Source organism: Helianthus annuus, chromosome 17 (genome assembly GCF_002127325.2).
Source record: "Helianthus annuus cultivar XRQ/B chromosome 17, HanXRQr2.0-SUNRISE, whole genome shotgun sequence".
Taxonomy (NCBI): domain Eukaryota; kingdom Viridiplantae; phylum Streptophyta; class Magnoliopsida; order Asterales; family Asteraceae; genus Helianthus; species Helianthus annuus.
In genome coordinates this window covers 97,208,793-97,217,099 of record NC_035449.2, presented here as the reverse complement: position 1 = coordinate 97,217,099, position 8,307 = coordinate 97,208,793, and the positions used below count along the sequence as shown (strand labels likewise).

Sequence of the window (8,307 nt, the reverse complement as noted above, 5' to 3'; positions counted from 1 at the left end):
TCGTATTGCCCTTCCAACATCCCTTGGCAATTTTCAGCCGCATGACCTATTTCATTACATAAAGCACAAACATCATATATTTGGTTAGTGGTTTGAACATTACCATCATCTATGGCGTGCACTTGCGGTCGGGTAGTGGTCGGTCGGGCTCTTCTTGAAGCTTGAGCTTTCCTTTTTGATGTAGTTGCCATGCTTTCCAAGAACTCCCAATCATCGTTCTCATAGTTTGTTCCAAAAGTCCCACCGGTGATAGACATCAAATCACGTGCATCTTCGGCACTCAACCCCTCGTGAAAGGCATTCATCAACTCCCACAATTCGATTCCATGGTGAGGGCAATTCTTTATCATCATATTGAATCGTTCAAACGCTTCATGGAACATCTCACCATGTTGTTGTTGAAAGCTCCTCAACCCCTTTCTAGCATCATTGGTCTTTTGGGCGGTATAGAACTCGTCTAAGAAAGTTTGTTGCATTTCCCCCCAAGTGTAAATAGATGCCGAAGGCAAAGTGTAAAACCACTTCTTTGCCTTATCCTCCAAAGAAAACTGAAATAAGACCAACTTGACTTCATCGGCCGAAAAACCTTGACTCCCAAAAGTGTTGCAAATTGAGTCATAGGCCTCTAGATGGAAATACGGCTCCTCCGTTGCTAACCCTTTGTACTTCGGTAAACTTTGCAACGAGTTTGTTCTTACTTCAAAAGTTCTCCCTTGGTTGTTGTGAGGGATAACCACCGGTGAAGGGTTTTGAGTAATGATTGGCCTGAAATGTGCCTCTATTCCCCTTGCTTGTTCCCTAAGATGCCTTCTTGGAACACCCAATCGACCCCTTGGACGAATAGGACCCATTGGTCTTGGTATAGGCCCTTGTGGTGCAATTGGTTGTTGGGGCATCGGTGGGTATTGAATCGGCCTTTGAAATTGTGGTTGTACATGTTGTGGCCGAACTTGTTGCAATGGAATAGGTTGTTGTATTGGTGGCCCTTGTGGTCTTGGCCGAATGTGTTGTGGTATAATTTGTTGTTATGGCATTCCACCAACACTTGCCATCCCTTGAGATTGACTTTGCAAATACCCAAGCTCCCCTTGATCACCATAACCTCCATAACCGTACCCATCATCTTCATAACCCTCATAATCTTCAAATCCCTCATCATAACCATCTCCTTGAATTCCCGAGGTCTGCCCAAATGGGATGGTCGAATACTGAAAGCCCGACTGTTGTTGTTGTGGTCTAAAAGATGAAGTAGTATGCACGATAGTTGAATTGGGTGCAATTGTGAAGGTGGATGATGATTGACCCGTAGTTGGGGGAAAGAAGTGAGATAATGGTGGGATTGTGGTGGATGGATTGTAGGTGATGGTAGGCTCAGTTTGAGTGGTGATTGGTTGGGTGACATTGGATGGTGTAAATTCAGCAGTGGTATTAGGTAATGTAGTGTTTGGTGATGGTTGGGTGGAAGTAGGTATAAAGGATGAGGATGATTGACAGGTTGTAGGTGGAATTTGAGAATCAGCCATTATGTTTCTCGGTGTAATGGGTGAAGTGGGTGAACCAATGATTTTGTTTTCTCGCACTAAAACTCGGTTTTGTCGTAGCGTTCTTTCAATTTCCGGATCAAACGATAGCGGTGATGACCTGTGAGAGCCTCTAGTATGCATACACCTGAAGTACCTGCACACTAAACACAACCAACGTAAACCCGAAAATAACAAACAAAACTATTAAACTAACACACGTTGCGCACTACTCCCCGGCAACGGCGCCAAAATTTGACGTGATTGTCGTGGGTCACGCAAATTTAATCCCCAAACAACTGTAGTTAGTAGTAAAAGGGTATCGAACTCAGGGAGTATGTGGAAAATGTGTCGATTGTATAGCTTTGTATTTAAACTAATATTAAACTAAATTGCAGAAAATTAAAATTCAAAATTGTGGATTGTTGTTTTAGAAAACTAAATTAAGAACTAATTCAAATCAAAGTTGGTTGTAAACAATTAGGAGAGAACAATGATCACCCTAGGTTTCAGTTTCTTTAAACAGTTGTGTGCAATTTCACTAGAAAGAGTTACATAGACATAACTCGTGTATACGTGATTGAAGTGATAAAAGGGAACAAAGTACTCGGATTAGATAACGCGAGGTTGTTTCCCGATGACCTATTAACCAATAACCAACCCTAACCCTTCCCGTGATATCTCGGTTGCCAACGGCACCAAGAACGTACGATTAAGACTAGAAATTGCAATATGGATTAACACACTACAAACAATCAAACATACACCATGACATTCAAGCAACGCAAGATATCATTCTAGAAATGCAGAAATTAAACACACAAAAGTTTCAGAAACATTCACCTAGGATGATCACCGAAGAGTTTAGCCGGACATGGCTCGGTGAATCATCATCAACATCAAACTATTGTTCATACAAATCAAAAGCACAAACCGAATGATTGAAATTGTTCACAAAACAAGCCACAAGCCAAAATTCGTCCCCAAGGTGTCCAAGAACCGTCCAATGATGAGATAATCAAAAGCCACCATAAAACTAACTTAAATGAGGCAGTTACATAAAATTCCGCAGATACCACCGTAAATTACGGCTCCACCGTAATTTACGGTGGACATGATTTGTTTACGGTGCAAGTTGACTGATTTACGGTGGCCACCAAGTGATTTTCAGGTCCACCGTAAATTACGGTGAGACCGTAATTTACGGTGGTGACTTGAATATTCTTCTTTGTTCCTCACCAATGCTAGCCGCCAAATGTGTGCGTGTTTATCGTATCACCGCCCAAGTCACGTGCTGTTGATGTTTGTGAACCCAAGATGTCTTTTTTTCTTCACATGTGCCGCCCCAATGCGGCCCAATCAAGGAAGTCCACAAGTGCTTGATGATGTTGTTGTTGAATTTGCCGCCACCTCCTCTGCAAGAGATGATGATGAGTTTTAATGTTGTTGTTGATGTATTTAGTCCCCACATGTGATGGCGGCCCAATCCAAACAGAGCTACCATCCACCTGATCCAATACATGCCGCCCCCAAAGTCACAGCCCATGTGTTGAAATCGGCCCAATAAAAAGAATGAATCATGTGCTCTTGTTTATTTGACCTTGGCTGCGTGACATCTTCTTTCACTTGACCAAAACCAACCCCGATTCACGTGATGTTGCTGCCAATTTGATGATGATCTGTTGTTGTTGAAAGAAAATAATAAATATCCCTCAAACACATCCACCAAAGTCTACCTCCAAGTCTTACACGTGTGCTTCTTTTGTCTCAATGTATACGTGTATGGAGTCCAAGCCCAATGATGATGTTTTGTGACTTGTTGTCCACATGATTCTGATGATGATTTGATGTTTCTAAACAAAACAAAACCAAAGTCACAGTGATGACTTTTGGTGCCACCCCTTTTATCCTTTTAATCCCTTGAACCACAAAGTCACATTGCCATTTAATTTCCAACCGTAGCCTACGGATCCAATTTAACCGAATTAAGCGATTTACCGGCAAATCACACAAACATTCGTAGTTACTAAGTTCAAGCAAATAACCAAGTAAAGCATGGAATTTTAATCTTTTTAACCCATTTAAGGGTTGTCCAACGGACCACCCGTCATGATTCATTGGGGGAGGGCATGATTTGAATCCAATACATTTTGTATCCCCCTTTTTCTTTTGAACATCAATGATGTGATCCAAAACATAGCGGGAATTGGAATAGCTTTCCAATTTCTGCTTAATTGTCTCACATTCACATCGAGCTGTTGCTAACTCTACCATTTGCTTTTCAATTGTGTCAATAAGATTATTGTTAGCATGTTGTTTTCGCAAAACAGCCTTTTGTAATCCTGAAACATCATATCTTAATGACGCAATTGTTGCTTTAAATTCCTTTTCATTTCTGGTTAAAAATAAGTTAGCTTCGGTTGCTTTAGAAAGATCTACAATCAATTCTTGATTGTGTTTCTGTGTGATTTCAAACTGACTTTCCTTTTCTGCATATTTTAAACACTTTGCACATTCAACAGGAATAGAAATAGAGTCAGAATTAGTATCACATACCTGAGAAGTTTGACCTTCTACGTGAGCCATAAAGGCTGTATGAAAAGAAAAAGATCCATCTTCAGAGAAAAACTTAGCAAGCTTCTTGGAAGTTCCAGCAGATTTCTGGCAGAGAATAGATCTCCTCTTGCATAATGCTTCAGCTTCAGCCAAAAGCTCATCAACTTCCAAATCCAAAGCATCACTTGACAAATCACCAGCATCACGTGATTCCCCATTCATGCTCCCACTATAACCCGAACTATCTTCATCTTCTGAAGATTCACCAGCAGACACGGGTTCTACTACCTTCTCAATCACTTTAGCATAACATGCTGTTCCACATTTCCTCCTTCTCCAAGCTGAAGATTCCAGTTGCAGATTTCATCAGCTTGAACAACCAATCCTCTGTGGGAATTAGTGTTTGTGGATCCAGATGCATTTCCTCCAACAGGAACTATTGATCTGACAGAATTGTTGTTCTGTTGCTGTTGTGGCTGTCCTTGATTCCTGAAGGGATTCTGATTTCCTTGCTTAGGTGGCTTCTGACACTCCCGCTTGAAGTGACCCTTTTCACCACAATTAAAGCAAGTAACAGCATTCTTATCAAAACCATACTTGGTGTTGTTGTTGCTTTCCAAGTTGGTTCTCCCCGTCTTTTCCATAAACTCCTTTGCTCTTCGAATTGCACTAGCAAGAGCCCATTTGATATCCATCATTTCAAACTCTTCTTTATCCACTTGCTGATAATCTTCATTGGTTAGATTGATATTCCCAATCTGACCTGCAACTAATCCACAATAAGCACTAACCAAGGTATTCAACATCTCCATATGCTCCTTGGCTATTTCGACAGTGACTTTGGAAAAGTTGGAAGTGTCTAATCTGACTGTGTTTGGATTGGAAGTGGCTTGAAAGTTTGAAGAACTTCCATAAAACCCTTGCTGTTGCGGTTGCACATACTGTTGTTGAGAAGAAGAATCTGGTCTTGAATACATCTTCGTGTATGCTGAAGGATCAAACTGATTTGTTGTGGAAGGTTCGGTGTTTGAGATGAAAGCTGTTTGAAGCTTCGCGTGTTGAGAGGCTGGTTTTTCTCCACTGATACCTCCTGCAATCCCAAAGTACATCTCTGGATTTTGAGGAGTTAGTGTTCTTTTTGCCTTAAGCTTTTCTTCCACATCCTTGTTCTCCAATTTTTGAATTAACTCATAAACGGTGATTGTGTCTAGAACACCATTTTCTTTGAGAATTTCAAGAAAACTGCTCCACTTTGCTGGTAAGCTATCAGCGAATCTCTGCACCATTTCTCGTGGAGTGGCAGTGACTTTAAAGGCAAACATCTCGCTCAACAAGTGATGGAACCTTGTAGATAACTCTGCCAAAGTCTCATTCTCCATACACGTGAATCCTTCAAACTCTTTCTTCAGTAATTCTTGCTTGATCTTTCTAGATTGAGCATTTCCTTCACATCTTAACGTGAGCATATCCCACAAGCTTTTAGTAGTCGTGCAGTAAACAAACTGATGGTAAATGTCTCTGTGAAGAGCTTGTGTGAGAATCATGAATGCTTTCTTTTCTAACTCATATTTCTTCTTATCATCATCAGACATAGTGCTGTAAGTTTCTGGATTAGATCCTGCAACTTCCAACTCATTTTCAAATGGAGTGAAGAAGCACATCCATAGATCTTGACCTTGCCCCTGAACATAAGTTTTCAGCCTTTCTTTCCACCATCCCCAATCATTGATGTGATTTAGCTTTGGCGGTTTTGTGCTTGTACCAGTTTCAATGTCGTTCTGCATCATTGCTTGAATGCTGCTGCTTTGATTTGTGACCAATGCCCATTGATTTGCAGTTATCATTGCAGCTTGAGGTGGGGCAATAGCTCGCATCCATGCAGTTTTGTCAAAATCTGACGCAGATTGCGTAGCTGATGATTGTGGAGTTAAAGTTGTTGTAGTCCACGCGGTTGGATCCCACTGACCGTTTGTTCCCATTTTATGAAAATTAATATATTAAGTGAAAATTGATTTAAAATTTGAAAAATTAATTTTCACAAACTATGTTAAAAACTTGAATGATAACAAACAGCCGAAAGATCCTTGATCGAAAGACCTGAAAAACACAAATTGTTAAACTTAAACAGATAAGGGTCGAAAGATAGTACTTGTTCGAAGGATCAACAGTGTTCGAAAGATCACTGTTGAATTTCGAACAACGATTTCGAAAGATTCTCCAATCGAAGGATCCTTATCTTTCGAATATATCCTTCGAACAGATTCCTAGGATCGAAGGATATGTCACAAACTTCGAAGGATGTTCGAAAGATGCTTATCTATCGAACTTCCTTTGATCGAAAGATGAACTTTCGACTTCGAAGGATATCCTTCGATCTCTTCTGACACAGTTGACAGAAAGATGACAGGTTGGTGAAAAAGGTGATGGGTTGGTAGTCAACTTTTGGCAGAAAGGTATGGTCAGACCCTACTTTCTACCAACTCAGATTTGACAAATAAAATATTCCTTAAAAGGAAAGTTTTATCCAGAAAATCCGGTCACCGGAGCAAGCCGGAGTTTGGCCGGAAATCACCAAATTTCTTAAAAACAAGTTTTAAGTTACCCAACCCGTCCTTGAACACACCCGGTTAGTTTAGAACACGTTTTTACGTCAAGAAATCCAAGAAAAACACTAAAAACGGGTGCTAAACCAAGTGAGTTTTGTCCAAACACTCCAAAGTCTTGTATAAACTCGGTTTTTAACAAGGAAGAGAGCCACGGCTCTGATACCACTTGTAGGTCCCTCGAAGGATGAGGTCAAACCTTAACCTTGTTATGTGAAACACACTAGCAAGTGCGGAATCCATGCTAGAGTGCAAACCGAGATGAAACAAGCACAAACACAAGACACACAATATTCAACGATTAACACCACTTGTATTAATACGTATGAAAGGTTCGGTTACAAGCTCAATGTCTACAAATCTGTTTTGTAAACTCTCTAAGTGTGTGTGTGTTCACTGTGAAGTGTCTCTCCTTATCTGCTTGTCTCTCTTATGTCTAAAATGAAATGAACACACTACACGGGTATATATACCCATAACAGATACACTGTTCGAAGGATCAGATTGACTGCTCGAAAGATGATCTGTCGATCATACAGCTATCGAAGGATCCACATATACCTCGAAGGATGGTATATCCTTCGAGGTCCAAATGCATCCATCAAAGGTTATCTTTCGAGCTCATCGAAGGATATAAACAATCCTTCGATGACATCCTTCGACACAACAAACTTACAATCTATGTGTTAACTGTTTGGCCAAGTCAAACCAGGAGGATGGTTGACTTGGTCAAACTTACATTGAAACACACATAATAACAGACCTAAGACGTAACCCAGACTAACAAAAGACATCGTTTTGTATCATGACGAAATACAGACAAAGTACAGACATAAGTGCACCAACATGTGGTATACTCACCTGTAAGACTGAATATTTGGGATCTGGATACAGGAGTATATTCAAGTGGAGTGATACACAATTAAGTTTAAGTCTCTAAAACATTAATATCGTATCTCGAATCAATTGAAGTCTGTGTGAAGATTTAAGTGGACAAACATACTGACAATCTAGGTAAATTGTTTAGAACTAAGAATGTTTAAAGCTTAACGGTGTCAGTGATATGTCTCAAAACTGATATGATCCTCTTGCACGAGCTCACAAAAATATTGTCTGTAAATAGTTTATTTCTGCATGTATTTCCTTTCAGAAAATCCAAAAAGATTTTCAGTGTGTTTTAGCATAATTTTTTTGAAAAAGTCAAAAAGATTTTCGACAACTGATGTTGAATAGCTGATTTTCAAAATTCCGAGTGCTAAACATGATGAGCAATACTTGAGGGGGAGTGTTTGTGTGAAATTAAATGTTTTCATAATCTAACCTTTCAAATGGTTCATCAAAATCTGTATTTGTTTTGAAGAAGAGTCTAAATTGGTGCAGTGTTATATGTTTGAAATATATGTGAAAGAAATTTACTTTGAGGTAGAGCTTATGCAGGATAAGATGAGAAGTGGTTAGACGGAAAGCCAGACAATGATCCTGAAGATGTTACTGAAGAACAAAGGAATACCAGTAAATCGAGAGGGGGAGTCTGAAGATAGAGAGAGAGAAGCCCAAAGACTGATCAAGACTGAAGATGTGAAGACATAGCATTGTTGTGACTCGATAGTCGACTCCATCAACATCTG

The 8,307-nt window shown here is 40.0% G+C and overlaps 1 non-coding gene across 1 annotated transcript; it reads left to right on the top strand.

Annotated features, from left to right (window-relative positions):
• The first annotated feature begins 321 nt into the window (after positions 1-321).
• Positions 322-427, top strand: LOC118489411. The gene has a single exon (XR_004887430.1). It is a non-coding gene; the product is annotated as a small nucleolar RNA R71 (small nucleolar RNA).
• The last annotated feature ends 7,880 nt before the right edge of the window (positions 428-8,307 follow it).